Source organism: Podarcis cretensis (assembly GCF_951804945.1).
Source record: "Podarcis cretensis genome assembly, chromosome: Z".
NCBI lineage: Eukaryota > Metazoa > Chordata > Lepidosauria > Squamata > Lacertidae > Podarcis > Podarcis cretensis.
Genome location: NC_137184.1, coordinates 51,268,924 through 51,286,701, shown reverse-complemented (window position 1 = coordinate 51,286,701; position 17,778 = coordinate 51,268,924).

Below are 17,778 nucleotides of genomic sequence, written 5' to 3'. Positions count from 1 at the left end.
GGGTAGATCTTTTGATTTCTCCTCCTGCCCTCTGTGGCTGATGTTGAAGGCTTTGCCAATGCCGGCAGTAGGGCAGGGGCCTCCTCCTCGTATGAGGGGTAGATCTTGTTCTTCTTTTTTCTTTTTAGAAAAAAAGCCATCCTGCAAGATGCAAAAAGATTAGGAATTATTGGGAAATGATATATAATGAATTGAAAAAACTGTTTAAAACGACTTTTGTTAAGAAACCAGAAGCATTCCTTCTAGGAATTTTAGACCAAGATGTAAAAAAAGAAAATTGGAAATTATTTATGTATGCAACAACAGCAGCAAGAATTTAATTAGCACAAACTTGGAAGACAAAAGAAATACCAACGAAAGAACAATGGCAAGGGAAACTTATGGAATATGCAGAACCGGCAAAACTAACAGAAAAATTATATGAAAAGGACAACAAAGACTTTAAAAGAGAATGGGAACCATTTACAACATATATGAAGAGGCAACATAAAGAAATGGACTCATTGGCAGTGAACAATCACAACTGTCTACAACAAAAAATAAGACTATATGTATTGAGGAAATTTTGGGGAAACATCAAATACGCAAGGTGAACAATAGGGAAATAAAACAAAATGTGAGTACGAGGGAAGTCCAGGGGATGAGGGTCGAAATATGAAAAATTGTTAAAGATATATTGTTAGAAGTAGAATCCATGGAAAAAATCAATAAAAAATTATTTTTAAAAAATAAATAGAATCTCTGGATAACATTTCATTTTTAGTATCATTTTTAGGTAATCTATTAAAACTGGAATATGATATTCCAGTTTTGATTGCTGGAAATTTAGCAATTGGGAAATATTATCCTGGATATTGACAGAATCTGGGAATGATTCAAAGTATTTGGTATCGTATTTTTATTTGTAAACATTGAAATGAGGAAGTCTTTTTACTCAGAGTGAGAAGGATGACCAAATATTTGACAGACCTGGAAATAGCAAGCTCATGTAGATCCAAGGGGGGAGGAAGTGGATACCGCAGAAGAATATTGTAAAATTTGTGGAGGAAAATGATCTGACATGATCTACTATTCCAGCCTGGTTATCTCTTCCTAATTCTGGGTGCTGTGTTTTATTATCTCTTGTGAAAAGGTCTTTTAATGTACAGTCAGTAAAAGCCTGGATGTAAGGCCTGCCTTTTGTGTGAATAGTTTTGTTTTCGTTTTCTCATTATGGGTGGATCCCAGGACAGACTAGGTCTGGCTGAAGGTCTGCCCTGAAACCTTGCTGGAAGGATCTCCCCTTGGTGGGCCACTTTGCAGGAGTCGACTCCTGCTGGCGGCTTGTCTTGTGTGCGGGTGGAGGCGCGCTGCCTGCAGAAGTGGACCTTGGGACTAGCTACCTGGAAAACCTCTGTGCCTGAGGAAGCCACAACTCCTGTAGCCTCTTCAGGCTTTGCCCTCGGATGGGAAGAGCATTGCACCCGGGAGAGGGAAAGGGGAGTCAAACAGGCACTCAAGGGATAATTTCAGAGAAAGAGCTTTATTTCTATCATCTGGGCTTGGTAGAAGGAGCTAGTGTGATAACTTCACAAACAAGCACAAGTTCACAGCCATTTGCACAGAGCATATATTCCCCTCCAGTTCCCTCCCCCTTCTCCCCCTCCTCAGGAGTCCTGCCTCATGAGTTTCCCTGAGCATGAACAGAAAGCTCCTGTCCTGGGACTCTTGGGACTCTTGGCGCCCTTCCCAGGAAAGGGGGATGAGAAGCCAAGAGGGTTGAGAAGCCTTGCGTTCAGCGTGTCCAAGATGTGTTGCAACTGGATGAGATAAGACTCAATTCCCAGACCTGCTTATTCCTGGCATTGACAGAGCCTATTCATTAGCTTTTTGAAGGCTTCTTGTACTGATAAAAAATAACCTTTTGCTTATGCAGCAGCATCTTATGAGAAAGCAGAGAAGAGCAGAGAAAAGCTGTTGTAGACGAGAGAAAGGGGAAATTTGGTTTTGAGGCCTGGGGTGACTTTGGGCCTAGGGGGGTCACCTGTCCTCACCTCCTTCACTCCCTGGCTTCTCCCCCCCCCAGAGAAAGGGGAAGGCATGGACAACAGAGAGTCGCTTCAGGACACCGATCCGCTCTCAAGAAGCCGGCGCATGGGAAGAGCCGCACCCCATCAGCTTCGAGCAGTACCTGTTCCGCCTCCAAATAATCATTTGGGCTTCTGTGTATATTCCCAGGTTGTACTTTCAGTTAGTTGGAAGGGGGGGGCGGTTCTCCAGCAGATGCAGGAGTGAAACGCTATCCCTATTGTTGTGTTGAAAACAACAACTCATCAGTGGGAGCCTCAGCTTCTGATCCTAAGGATGAGGCTAATGCTTCTGGTCCTATCCCTGAAGTTCTTTTATAGGTACTGAAGATTGACTGGATATTCTGTTTATTGGTTTGGTAATGCTGTGTGTCATTTAAAATGTGGTTGAACAACTCACACCGCTCATGTGATGTCTCTGGGAAGTCAGCCCAAATCACGGCCTGTACCGCATCCCAGACAAAAAGGGTACGTGAGCCTTAAAAACCCTTTTGGATCTCTATCCCAACAGAACAGCTGCATTATTTCTCTGGGAAGGTTTTAGTTTAGGTTTTAGGATCCCAGTTGCTTCCCCCCCCCAATTCAGGTGACCCACCAAATCAGAAATCAGTTAGAGAGATGCCCAAAGTGGCGCGCAAGAAAATACTTAAAGAAATTAAGGCAGGGAGGGCAGCCGGCCCCTTTTCTGTCCCTCCCATAGAGGGTTTGCATATATCCCCATTAGGCATCGTCCCCAAAAAGGCACCCAGTGAGTTTCACATGATTCACAACCTATCCTACCCAAAGGGAGGGTCCGTCAATGATGCGATACCTCAGGAACTTTGCTCTGTGAGGTATGCCTCATTTGACCAAGCGGTTAAACTTATTCGCAAATTTGGAAAAGGCGCGTTGCTGGCGAAATGTGATATAGAGTCTGCTTTCTGACTCCTGCCAGTCCACCCGGAAGATTTCTGGTGGCTGGGTTTTAAATCTGACGGGGCATACTTTGTAGACACAGGACGCGGGTGGCGCTGTGGGTAAAACCTCAACGCCTAGGACTTGCCGATCGTATGGTCGGCGGTTCGAATCCCCGCGGTGGCGTGAGCTCCTGTCGTTCGGTCCCAGCTCCTGCCCACCTAGCAGTTCGAAAGCACTCTTAAGTGCAAGTAGATAAATAAGTTCCATTTTATAGCGGGAAGGTAAACGGCGTTTCTGTGTGCTGTGTTGGTGCTGGCTCGCCAAAGCAGCTTCATCACGCAGGCCACATGACCCGGAAGTGTCTCCAGAGAGCGCTGGCCCCCGGCCTCTTAAGCAAGATGGGCGCGCAACCCCAGAGTTGGACATGACTGGCCCGTACGGGCAGGGGTACCTTTACCTTTACTTACTTTGTAGACAAAGCAATGCCTATGGGTTGCTCAGTGGTCTGTGCAGCCTTTGAGGCATTTAGTACCTTTTTGGACTGGGCGCTTCGTTTTAGAATAGGCTCTGAGGGTGTGTCGCGCTACTTGGACGACTTTATTCTCGTAGCTCATAGTAGGCATAAGTGCTCGGCCCTTCAAGAAGCCTTCACATCTTTAGCAGGACAGCTGGGAGTACCTTTGGCTGCAGATAAAATGGAGGGCACAGCTACAACTATGGTTTACCTAGGCATTGAGTTGGACACAGTCGCCCAAACTTCAAAACTTCCTAGTGAAAAAATGGTTGCGCTTAGGGACCTCATTCAGCAACTTCTCCCTCTAAGAAAAGTTACGCTCAGGGACTTCCGGGTTAGCGCCATCGTCTAATGGCGGATTCCCTCTGAGCTCCGGAGGGAACCGGCTCCGCAGGATTGGGTCTTGTCCGCAGCAGCCACGCGGGGACCCTTAAAAATCACAGGCGTGGATGCCTGTGAGCGTGGTGACTCGGTGGGCACCATTTGCGCCCCCCAATCTGCGAAGGAGCCTTTTTAAAGGCTCCGGAACAGGGACGGGGTGCGGCGCGGTGCTGTGAGTAGACTGCTCCTTCTGCGGAGTGACTTTTTCCTTGGAACAATTGGACTCTAAAGTAACAACCCGTGAGTAGTACGGAAATTGGAATTTAAAGAAAATTTTGTTGAATCAGGAACGAGCGGGGAAGGGTTAAAAAGGAAGTCCGCCCCCCCCCCCTTTGTAAATAACCTAAAGCAAAGGACCTGCTAACTAAGGTCGAGAGAATCTTTTCTTTCTTTTTTCTAAAAGACTTTAACTTTCACGTTCTGACATTATAAGAAATTTTACTGGAGGATAAAAGATTAACTTTGGGAGCTGAAGTTCCACCCCCCCCGGACCCGGGAGCGTCCCGCGAGAGAGCCTGTTGATGAAGTATTGAAGAGTTTGACAGCTGTCAAGTTAGCTGTCAGAAGGAAAAAGAGAACTTTGTTTCTGTTGTTTCTGCTGGTTATATTTGTTACAATTTGTTGAAAATAAGGAAGGGCTGATACAAACTAACTTGATTTTTGGATTTGAGCTGAAAGGAACATTAAGGAACCAAAATCCCCCTAGAGGGGGTTTAGGGACATTACAAGAATGGCTGGAGGAGGGAAAATCCAGGCTGAATTGGATAGAACATTTGTTCTCTTTGGAAAGTTACAAGGCCAAATCGATGTTTTGGCTATAAACGTCACAACTTTGGACTTAACAGTAAATAACATTGTTGAATCTGATAAGGATTTGAAGCAGGAAGCCCATTCAATTGAACAAATAGAGAAACTTGAGAGCCATGAGAATATGGAGGAGACATATGTTGCCCCTGAAGAAAAGGTAGGAGCAGCTGTAATTTTGCAGATGTTAAAGGAGAGCTGCAATTTGAGGCCTGACATGATGGCAACAAAGGAAAATAAAAACCTGATGTGGAAAGTCTGGCCTGAATTGGAGAGCGGAAAACTGAGAGATCTCCTTGTGTGGAGATCTGAAGACCGAAGGATTATAAATTTGATTAAGATGGAAGTTGAAGCTTTGGGGACATTTGGATTTGAAAGGAGTATGAAACAAGATTTGGAGTACCCCATAGACTTTACTTTTAAGTATGGAGGTCTGGCTGGAAGAAACATGGATCCTGTTGGGCCGGAGCCTCTCCGAGATTTGGGGTTTAACATTAAGGACTATCAAAAAGACCAGCAGAGAGGAATTGAAAGAGATTTAAGAGCCTCGGATGTGAGATCTCCAGGCTAAACAGTATATTGAAACTGATGGACACTTGTTGGGGACTGAAACCGGGAAAGGGGCGGGTGGAGTTTGGGAATCCAAAGGGTATATAATTATAACTTGCTCTGTTTTTATTTTATTTTTTTGCTATCTGTATGGAAATTGGGAAAGTCGTGGAAGGGAAATTTTGGTCGACTTTAGGAAAAATGTTTAAGAATGAGTAATGATGTATAAGTATTGAGGTTTAAATTTGGATAAGTTAAAACTGGTTTCTAAAATGGTCTAAATTAAATGAAAATAAGGTTTGCAAAAATAAATTGAGGAAATGGAAGGAGGAAAAGTAAAATAGCAACATGCTAAAATTAAATTATTAAGTTAAAGTTGAGAAATAATAAGGACTTGCTGAGTTAATAATTTAAATTGGAATACAAGAAGGGGAGGTGTAAGGAGGTCTGAGAAACAAGTTAAATGAAAATATGTAACTGAAATTTTATGTGTTTTTAATTGTTTTTTTAAGAATTGGATTTTTGTATTTTTGTTATTTTTGTCTACTTTTGTTTTTGTGGGGTTTTTTGAAAATGCCAATAAATATTCATTAAAAAAAAAAAAGAAAAGTTACGCTCAGGCAGATTCAGCCGTTGTTAGGCCATTTGAACTTTGCTTGCCGGGTGGTTTCCCCAGGCCACCCATTTTGCGGCTGCCTCGCGAGGTTGTCAGCAGGCTTGCGGTCACCCCATCACAGGGTTCGCCTATCTAAAGAGGTAAAATCCGATCTGGAAGTCTGGCTGAAGTTCTTGGAAAGGTATAATGGTGAAGAAGCAACCGTTGGAACGCAAAGGCAACGCGGCCAGTACCAAATGCAAAGGGGTTGCGACAAAGACGTGTCCTTTTAAGCCTCCCTCCTTTTGCTCCACCAAGCTCCCCCCAAACGTTAAAGGTGCCCCACCACCCTGTGAATGCGGCTAGAAATAAGAACCCCCAGCCAAACCTGATCTGTCGGGCGAGCTGTGCGCTTCCAAGTAAAAGGACTAAACGGCGATGGGCTGGCGCTGAACGTGCAAACCGCGTTCCGCAAAGCTCCTCTGCAGAGAAGCCACCCAGAGAGAAGGGAACACCCGGTCGATGGGGTTTTCCAGCGCAGTTTCAGCCCTGCTGTTTCGGAGCTAAATGGCTCTGGCTGCCAAAGCGGCTGCCTGGAACACGGGTGGGCTTGAGGCAGGCAATCCGATGGGAGGCACAACACCGATGCGCGGGTAAATCCAAGTGAAAATCAATCACAGAAGGAATTGAGATACACAGCCTAAAGAAAAGGTAAGCAAGAGACAAAACAACATTAATACAAACCAAAGCGGGATGGCTGGCCAGGTGAAAAGAGGGTGAGCCCCGGCCGCGCCGGCCCTAATAGGGCAGGCTACGCCCCCCAGCCACCCAACTGGCTGGCTGGGTTGACGACACAGCTGGGATTCCCTCAGTCTCACGGGGGCTGGAACCAGCCCCCGCGCACATGGAGTGGGCATGAAGCCCACAACCCCAACTCCTCGCCAGGTTCAGAAGTGGCTTTGTTGTGTTGAAAACAACAACTCTCATTTGTGGGAGCCTCAGCTGAAGGTTGACTAGATATTCTGTTTATTGGTTTGGTAAGGCTGTATGTCATTTAGAATGCAGTTGAACAACTCACACCGCTCATGGGATGGTGTGATAGGCGCACATACATAGATCAGCACAGGAAGACCGACCTGAAGCCATTTTGTTTTGTTTTTTTTAAAATATATTTATTTGTTTTTACAGAAAAAGAAGAAACACCAGAAAAATACAGAACAGCAAAAACAATCACAGATACGCATCAAGAAAAAAGAAAAAATAAAAAATAAAAACTCCAATTTTTAAATTCATGTTTACAAAACTTTCTTTCTTGACTTCCTCACGCCTCCCTTTTTTGTGTGCCTCTTTGTCCAATCAAATACAGCAAATCCTTACCCTCTTTAAAAACTCATTTCTAATTATTAAAATCACTTCTATTATGTCTCCGATCTTTCCTCCTTATGTTTAAACACCTTTAGCATATTGTTTACTTTTGACATAATATAACTTTAGTCTTTCACCCTATTTCTATTGCATTTTTGCATACTTTTTAACACTGTATCACTAATGCCATATTATTTTTATGTCCAACATCATTTTAGCATTCATAAACTTTGCAGTGTTTCTGCAGGTAGTTCTTTAACTTCTTCCAGTCCTCTTCCACCGCTTCTTCTCCCAGGTCTCGGATTCTGCCAGTCATTTCTGCCAGTTCTGCCAGTCTATTACTTGCATCTGCCATTCTTCCAAGGTGGGCAAATCTTGTGTCTTCCAATACTTTGCGATAAGTATTCTTGCTGCTGTTGTCGCATACATAAAAAACGTTCTATCTGTCTTTAACACCAATTGGCCGACTATACCCAAGAGAAAGGCCTCTGGTTTCTTAAGGAAGGTATATTTAAATACCTTTTTCAGTTCATTATATATCATCTCCCAGAAAGCCTTAATCTTCGGGCACGTCTACCAAAGGTGAAAGAAAATACCCTCAGTTTCTTTACATTTCCAACATTTGTTATCAGGCAGGTGATAAATTTTAGCAAGCTTGACTGGGGTCATGTACCACCTATAGATCATTTTCATAATATTCTCTCTTAGGGCATTACATGCCGTAAATTTCATACCGGTGGTCCACAATTTTCCCCAGTCAGCAAACAAAATGTTATGACCTATGTCCTGTGCCCATTTAATCATGGCTGTTTAACTGTTTCATCCTGAGTGTTCCATTTCAACAGCAAGTTATACATTCTTGAAAGGATCTTAGTTTTAGGATCTAACAGTTCTGTCTCCAGTTTCGATTTTTCCACCTGGAAGCCCAATTTTTTATCCAAATTATAGGCCTCTCTTATTTGATAATAATGAAGCCAATCTCGCACTTTGTCTTTTAATTTCTCAAAACTCTGCAAATTCATTTTATCTCCTTCCTGTTCTAATATCTCCCAATACTTCGGCCATTTGGCCTCCATATTGAGTCTTTTCAGAGCCTTTGCTTCCATGGGTGACAACCACCTTGGGGTCTTATTTTCCAATAAATCTTTGTACCTAATCCAGACATTAAAAAATGCTTTCCTGACAATATGGTGTTTGAAGTTTTTGTGCACTTTAACCTTGTCGTACCACAAAAATGCATGCCATCCAAAAGCATTATTAAAGCCTTCCAAATCCAAAATGTCAGTGTTCTCAAGAAGCAGCCAATCTTTCAACCAGCAGAATGCTGCTGATTCATAATAAAGTTTAAAGTCCGGCAGGGCAAACCCCCCTCTTTCCTTCGCATCAGTTAATATTTTAAATTTTATTCTGGGCTTTTTGCCCTGCTGGACAAATCTAGAGATTTCTCTCTGCCACTTCTTGAAGCAATCCATCTTGTCCACAATCTGTAAAGTTTGAAACAAAAATAACATTTTTGGCAATACATTCATCTTTATAACTACAATTCGACCCAACAAGGAAAGCTTCAAATTAGACCATATTTCTAAATCTTTTTTAACTGGACCTGAAGCCATTTTGATTCCTAAACTGAGCAAATGTTTTCTCTGCAAGGTCAAATTGGAAAAGCCTCCCCATTGTCTTTTCCTTCACAAATCCTGTCTTAAGGGTATGTCTGTGTTTGAATAGGGTGAGCCTGTGACCTGGCTCAGGAACTATTTATCATTACAAAAGACTGGCCAGGCTCCCCAGGCAATCCAATCAAGTAACCTGCCAGACAGGAGATAAACAAGGACAAAACCAACATTAAATTTCTGTTTAGGCCGCCTTTTCTGTGATGTAGGTGTGATGTATCTGAGGGGTGGCCTTAGGTTACACCCCTTCTGTGATGTATGTATGATGTTCCAGGGGTGGTCTTGGTCTACAGGGTGGCAATTTCAAGAGTCCATGTAAGGCCTTGCGCACCATTGTTCTGGGTTCCTCGTCTCTCCTGCGGGTGAGGGGAGCACCCTGTTGCAACAGATCAATAAAGATCAAGCTTACTAGCTGCCTTGCTTCTCAATATTCTCTGGTTGGCCTCTGTTATCTTCTCCTACCAATAAGGAACCCATGTAAGGACTCTATATGGGCTCTTGGATACCCCATAAGGAAAAAGGGCAATTTTTATTTACAACAGAGGCTCTCTGGGAAGTCAGCCCAAATCACAGCCTGCACCGCATCCCAGAGAAAAAGGGAACGTGAGCATAAAACGTACAGGGGAGGGAACCAAGCAAGCTGTTAAGGGCCAATTCTCATTTACTGCACCCTCATGGTAAGACCTTGGGAAAATGCCATCTTTTCCCAGACATGAGCTATATAGAGAATGGTTATTCCTCTTGTGAAATCAGGGAGACTTTAATTAGTAAGGAATTCCATGAGTAGTAATGATACCACCACAAATAGCTCTGTCTCCAATTTCTACATTTTACCCTGGCCAACCCCTGAAAGAGCAGAATGGTTCTGGCTTTGGAACAAAATTCTGCCTAAAAGGTCCTTCCTGGGGTGTTTTTATGATGTTAGCCGCTCTGAGCCCGGCCTCAGCCAGGGAGGGCAGGATACAAATAAAAAATTCTCATTCTTATTCTTATTAAAAGGGAACAAAAATGTCAAGTTAAAACTAAATATACCACACTGACTTTGGGGAGAAAAAGAAAACACACTCACTCTCTATGGAGGTCGCTGTGTACCAGCGTTGCTAAGGGCAAGCCCCTGGAGACATGAGGTCACAGCACTATGACAACATGATGGAATGATGATGTCAGTGGAAAGGAGACCTCTTGCTCATCTCTTTTTCTATTGACATTATATTTGCTGATTTATGATCCGGCAAACCTTCATCGAAGATGAACTAAGAACTTCTTAATGGATTGAATATTTTTAAAATTAATTCTCCATTAGTAACTGTCAGAGCTGCCTCCAGGTCCCAGCTCACAGAGGACCAACGCTAGGCTGTAGTTATGTACAAAAGTCTTTATTGAGGTTCAGTTTCCATTTTAAAGCCGCAGCGCGCAGCTCTACGTCTCGACCTTAGACCGGCGAAGTCCCGTCTGAGTCTCCGCCCTTCCCCCTCCTTCCGGCGGGCTTTAGGACCTGGTTCCCTATCCGGGCTACCTTCTGTGCCGCTCGCCTGTACATTTGAACTTGGCGCGCGCGCCCAGCCTGCAGCTTTCCTCTTGACCGTTCCCTCGCTCTCCGATGGAGGCGTGGCCAACCCTGACTCATCTTCTCTCGCTGGTGGTGCATATGTGGGCTCTGATACCTGGGACTCCACCCCCCCACTACGCTCTGGTGGGGAAGCTGGTCCTGATTTCCAACTGCTGCTCTGGGAGTCCCCGCTGGCCCCTTGCTTCTGGGGTGTCCCCCTTGGGTCGCCCCTTGCCCTGCCCATCGGCGCCCCCTTCTGTGAATCTTCCGATTCGCTGGAGAGGCTCATGGAATCTATTGGGCTGCTGTCATCTTCTCCTACGCTGCCCTCGGATTGCTCCCCCTCGCTCTCCATCTCCTCTCCTCCCTGCGCTCCCGCTGAGTCCCTGACAGTAACATTCCAATGATAACAAATCAAATCAATTCTTGCCACATCATAATACAAACAATAAAGCCAATTATACATTCCAAACTAAAAATTTTGGGGAGGCCTTTCCATGTTCTCGCTGTCGGGAGAAAGTTTCTTTCACTTGTTCCTGCGTTCTTCTCTCTTGTTTCCCCCCAGATTCAGCTAGGTAGACCAACTACCTACCTCTAAGGGGCTACGGTACAATTTTTTAATTTTTTGGAAAGGATTCTTTTAAATACTTTTTAGGACTTTTTTTTTAAAGACTTGATTCTTTTAAAGGGATTTTTGGAAGAGTTTTTAAAATATATTCCCCCCCCCCCATTTCATAATTCTGATCTTCTAGTCATTTTAAAATATCCTTCCTTCCAGAACACTCTCCTGTTTCTTAGTCCAAATTCTAATAATTTTTGAAGAGCTGAGTCCAGGGTGTCGTACATTGTCCTGGGCAAAGGTGGTTGGCATTGCAGGGTAAATATTAGGCTCAAGTGGCATCGCAAATTTTGCACACAGTGATCTCTAGGATAAGCCAGGCATGTGTTGCACTGGGACCTATAGCACTGTGTTTAGAGGTCAACTACAGTTCCCATAAATGGGACGCAGGTGGCGCTGTGGGTTAAAGCCTCAGCGCCTAGGACTTGCCGATCGAAAGGTCGGCGGTTCGAATCCCTGCGGCGGGGTGCGCTCCCGCTGCTCGGTCCCAGCGCCTGCCAACCTAGCAGTTCGAAAGCACCTCCGGGTGCAAGTAGATAAATAGGGACCGCTTACCAGCGGGAAGGTAAACGGCGTTTCCGTATGCGGCTCTGGCTCGCCAGAGCAGCGATGTCACGCTGGCCACGTGACCCGGAAGTGTCTCCAGACAGCGCTGGCCCCTGGCCTCTTAAGTGAGATGGGCGCACAACCCCAGAGTCTGTCAAGACTGGCCCGTACGGGCAGGGGTACCTTTACCTTTACCTTTTTACAGTTCCCATGATTCTCGGGGGGAAGGAGTCATGTGCTGTAATGTTATGGCATGTCCACAGCCACTAACAATAACAAAAGTGAATAGTTTCTGATTAATTTCTGATTAATTGTCTTGTCTCAATTATATTTTTAGAGTTTATCATTGCAATGGTGAGCTAGATACTGCAGTTTTTGGTTGTGGTGACCTGCTATTCGATATAATTAGTTAAAGATGTTTCTATATGTAACAACAGCAGCTAGGATTCTATATGCGCAGAAATGGAAGGAAAAAGAAGTTCCAAAGAAGGGATAAGTAAGATAATGGACTATGCAGAACTGGCAAAATTAGCAGTTTTGTGGGCAAATAGGCCTTTTTCGGATTATGGTATGCTGAACTCGTAAGGAGGACTTGAGCTATGAGCAACGTAAGTAATTGGATTATAATACTGGGGTTATGATTTGACAAACAGAAGACGGGGTGCAGCAGGAGAGAAACAACAACTCCATGTGTCAGGGACTCAGCGGGAGCGCAGGGAGGAGAGGAGATGGAGAGCGAGGGGGAGCAATCCGAGGGCAGCGTAGGAGAGGATGACAGCAGCCCAATAGATTCCGTGAGCCTCTCCAGCGAATCGGAAGATTCACAGAAGGGGGCGCCGATGGGCAGGGCAAGGGGGGACCCAAGGGGGACACCCCAGAAACAAGGGGCCAGCGGGGACTCCCAGAGCAGCAGTTGGAAATCAGGACCAGCTTCCCCACCAGAGCGTAGTGGGGGGGGAGGAGTCCCAGGTATCAGAGCCCACATATTCACCACCAGCGAGAGAAGAGGAGTCAGGGGTGGCCACGCCTCCATCGGAGAGCGAGGGAACGGTCAAGAGGAAAGTTGCAGGCTGGGCGCGCGCGCCCAGTTCAAATGTACAGGCGAGCGGCACAGAAGGTAGCCCGGATAGGGAACCAGGTCCTAAAGCCCGCCGGAAGGAGGGGGAAGAATCATCAGGGTCAGCGTCAGAGGAGTCCAGGAAGGATGAAACCCTAGCGGGCAGGAGGGCCCAGAGGAGAAAGGAACTTAGGAAGAGGTGGAGCAAGGCGAGAGTCTTAAACTGGTGTGGAAGGGGCGGAGACTCAGACGGGACTTCGCCGGTCTAAGGTCGACACGCAGAGCTGCGCGCTGCGGCTTTAAAATGGAAACTGAACCTCAATAAAGACTTTTGTACATAACTACAGCCTAGCGTTGGTCCTCTGTGAGCTGGGACCTGGAGGCAGCTCTGACACCATGGAAAACAGGGTGGGAAGTTGACGAAAATTAAGAGAAAAGTCAAAATTGTGTTTTGACTGTATATGATTTTTAAAATATTGAAACAATAAAATATAATTGTAAAAAAAGAAGAAGTTGTAACCATTTTTAAGCTTCTGGGTAGGCAGCCTCAGAATGGCTTGCAAATGTACTTTGAAGAAGCCAGCTTTGGCAGAGGCCACTGTAACTTCAATGCCAGCCCATAATAGGCCTTATGGTAGATGGAAGCTGGGCTCTCTCCTGGCACCTCGGAATTCAAAGAGGTCAGCTCAAGCCCTGCTGTTTCCTAGCTCAGGGCGCCATATCACCAAAGTCTACCCCTGGGGGTTTTTTCATAGAATCATAGTGTTGTGACGTGGGGTTTGTGATTTCAGTTCTCTTGACATAATATGCTGGAGACAGTTCTCTAGTAACACTTCTTTATTAAAGCAACAAGACTAAGACCTGAGGAGGGGAGAGCTACATTTATAGGGACAGGGAACTAGCTAGAAGGGATACATTTTGGAGGGAACAATATCAGACAATCACAGTCCTGCCTTTTGGAGGCAACCAATAAGACAGAGGATCCAAATACAGCAGCTTAAATGAACCAATAGTAGCTGTACCCTCTGGAACCAAAAGGCAGTTACTTTACCCTAATGCAATTACAGACAATAATAATACAGATATAAAATCATTTGACTCAATACACAACACCCCTCCCCCCCTAGTGAGCACAGCAGACGTAATCTCTCAGGTACTGTGGGGTCCTACAACTTCTACTTGATCTACTGACAACAGGTGTTGCCGGTTCTGGATTGGGTGTCACCTGTGGTAGGGGGGCTGCTATAGGGGTTTCGTCAGGAACAGATGGAGTCCCAGACATCTCAGGGTCCCCTACCTGTACCTCGTCATCCTGAGGACTAGCAGACCCTGGTTCATTTGCTGAAGCCCCTGGTGAATGCACCTCTGGGCCATTTTCACTCTGGTCTTGCAGCTCTGCGTCGTTAGCAAGGGATGAATTATCAGACTCTTCCCTGCTGAGCGCCCGGCGCCTCAGCTGATCTATATGTCTCTTCCAAACTTCCCCATTTTCCAAGGTCACATAATAGGACACAGGTCTACTAGCTCGGGTGACCACACCAGCCACCCACCGCGAACCTCGTGAATAGTTCCTCACCCAGACCAGATCTTCAGGGGCGAAATACCTTGTTGTGTCAGTCTCAGCCTGGGGGTTTGCTCTTGAATTACGGTTTGGCATTTTATCCGGGTGGACATAATCCAGCACCGTTACCAATCTTCTACCCAAGAGCAGCTCAGCTGGCGACTTGCCCGTCGCAGTACACGGCGTCGCATGCTGCAAAAATAACATTCGCGCAATGCGAGCTGACCAGTTACCCTCCATTAAGCGCGCAATGGATTCTTTGGCTGTTCTTACCATGCGCTCCGCCTGCCCATTGGAGGATGGGTGAAAGGGCGCGGATGTGACCCATCTTATGAAGTTATCAGCCAAGAATGCCCTGAATTCTTGGGATACAAAAGCTGCCCCATTATCTGATACAATGGTCTCAGTTAACCCGTGGGTTGCAAACAGCTGTCTCAACACCTTGATTACGGCAGCTGATGCCATGCTGGGGACCATCGCCACTTCTAACCATTTGGAATATGCATCGATGATAACCAAAAAGACCTTCCCCTGGAATGGCCCAGCAAAATCTAAGTGCAGCCAGCTCCAGGGAGATCTGGACTGCTCCCACCAGTGAACTGGTGCTCTGGCCACTTCTGGCTGCACCTCTTGGCATGCCTTGCATGTTCGTACCCATTGTTCTATGTTCTGGTCCATTCCAGGCCACCACACATAACATCGGGCTAGCGACTTCATCCTGACCATTCCCGGGTGTCCCATGTGAAGCGTCTCAAGAACCCTGTTTCTCAGTGGTGCTGGGATGATCACCCTATCTCCCCACAGGAGACAACCCTTATGCATGGATAACTCGTGCTGCCTTGTCGCATAAGGCCTGAATTCGTCTTCATGCGGACCACCTGGCCACCCCCTCCCCACCCAAGTGAGCACACGGGAGAGAACAGCATCTTTCCTCGTTTTCTCAGCAATATCAGTAGCCGTTACAGGAGCCCCCGGAAGTGTTTCCAGCATCATTATGTGCTCCGCTGGAGCAGGATCCTCATTGCTCCCGCCGGGAAGGGGCAATTGACTCAGCGCATCAGCGTGGCACAACCGTTTCCCCAGCACATGGGTCAAGGTGTACTGGAACCCGTTCAGGAATATAGACCAACGCAACATTCTGGGGGAGAGAATTTGTGGCGTTTGTTTGTTCGGGTTAAACAACCCCAACAGTGGTTTTTGGTCCATTTCAATGGAGAAATGATGACCGTACACATAATCATGGAACTTTTTGATTCCTGCCACAATTGCAAGCGCCTCTTTGTCAATTTGAGCATAGCTGCGCTCCGTGGGCGACAACGTACGGGAATAGAAAGAGATGGACTTTTCTGACCCATCCGGTTCCCTATGACTCAGCACCGCCCCCAGGCCGTATTGAGAGGCATCGCATGCCAGGACCAGCGGCTTCGATTCATCATAATGAGCCAGGACGCTCTTGCTACTCAGCATTCCTCGCAAGCCCTGATATACTCAGTCCCAGGGCGGGGAACCAGTCAGTGCCCAGGAGACTGGGGTGACTGCCCTTCGCAATCACCAGTTTGAGTACCGCCTGTTTGTCCCGGAACTGTACTCTCACGGCACACATTCCCATGACATGGATGCGGCCCACTGAGTATGACTGCAAAGTTGCCGGGAAGGGCTCCAGAGGGGGCAACTTACCCCTGGGGAAGAATGTCCTCGCGGTCTGGTCCGACACGATAGTGAATCCAGATCCGGAGTCCACCTCCACGTCGCACAGCTGACCCTCAATCTTCACCTTGACGTGTGCCTTGCCTTGCGCTGGAAACTGCACGACCCTCCCGTTGATCTCCGTTATGTAGTGGCAGTCCTTTAGAACATGGTTTTCTGTGGGCAATCTGCGATGCTCCAGTCTAGGTGCTCCAGTCGCTCCCAACGCCGCGGATCTACAGACCCTGGCGATGTGACCTGTCTTTCCGCACGTCCGGCACATAGCATCCCGGAAACGACAACTCTTCCGCTCATGGTTTCCGCCACAACCAGGGCACCTGCCTCTGTGATCTTTGCGCACTGTGCAGGCCTGACGCACTGACTCGACCCCACGGACTGGGCTCTGGCTCGGAGTAGCCTCTAGCTCGTCCATGGCATGCGCAACTTCTATCTGTGGCTTAGGGGACCTGCGACTGGCATCAAGCTCCTCTCTTTCATAATTCTCCGTGGCGGTGGCCTCCTTCAAGGCTGAAGCAAGGGTAACTTCTTTAGCGTCTTCTGGCTTTCTTGCTGCTCAGACCACCCATAAACCGATCCAGGAGAATCTCTTCCAGATCTTGAAAGTCGCAGTGCTGAGCGAGCTTCAGCAGTTCAGCTAGAAATGCAGATACAGACTCCCCAGCACGCTGCTGCCTCTTATGAAACTCCATCCGCCAGGCCATCTTGGTCTCAGTAGATCTCAGGCCCACAGTAGATCTCAGGCCCACAGTAGCTCAGGAATGTGGCCCTTCTTTTGCTGGCATCGGTGATCCCTTGAGCCACTGCGAAGAACTCGAAGCGTTCGACGTAGTCTTCCCACGTGTGGGGCCCTGATGGCTGGAAGGGCTCCAATACCCTTGGACTCTCCATTGTCCTGTGGGCAGGGTCGTCTTCTCAGCTGGCCAGTGAGTCTTGTTCTTAGCTACAATCCGGACACTGAGGCAGGGCTGCGTTTAACCGCTCCTCAGCATTCCGGATCCCATCCTCGACGCCAGTTGTTGTGACGTGGGGTTTGTGATTTCAGCTCTCTTGACATAATATGCTGGAGACAGTTCTCTAGTAACACTTCTTTATTAAAGCAACAAGGCTAAGACCTGAGGAGGGGAGAGCTACATTTATAGGGACAGGGAACTACCGTATTTTTCCCTCTATAACACGCAGATTTTTTCTCCTAAAAAGTAAGGGGAAATGTTTGTGCGTGTTATAGAGCGAATGTGTGGTCCCTGGAGCCGTTTGTCCCAAGTGCATGGCAAAGATCAGGCAAAAATCATATTGCGCCGTCATGGAGGAGAGGAGGCTGCTGCTTTCCTGCATTCTGCCTCAGGGTCTTACTGCCCACCCCGTTCTGTTTCGGTTGCTGTTTGCTCAGACAGAACAAAGAGCAGTGAAATCCCCTCCCCTCCAGGCAACCCCTCCCCTCCAGGCAAGTAGAGAGGAAAGCAGAGCGTCCCTGCTCCGGTGCTGCTGCTGCTGCTGCTGCTGCATCTGGGGACTCGGCAGGCAGCGGAAAACATGCAGATGAGAGAGAGAGAGAGAGAGAGAGAGGGCTGGCTTGAGTGGGTGGGTGGACTTTTGCCTTCCTCCCCCCCCCCTTTAAACCCCTCTCCTGCATTCTTAGCCAGCTGCTTCTCCGCACACCCCTCTCATGCTCCTTGTCCCTTCTATATTTTTCCTTCCCTCCCCACTTAAAACGTGGTTACAAAGCACGGATCCACATGGATCCTCAGGATCTTTGCATTGGGTCACCCCAAATTCACCATCAGATCACATAGCAATGATCTGATGCAAAAACAGGGCTGCAATGGTGCAAAAACGTGGTTACAAAGCATGGATCCACATGGATCCACAGGATCTTTGCATTGGGTCAGCCCAAATTCACC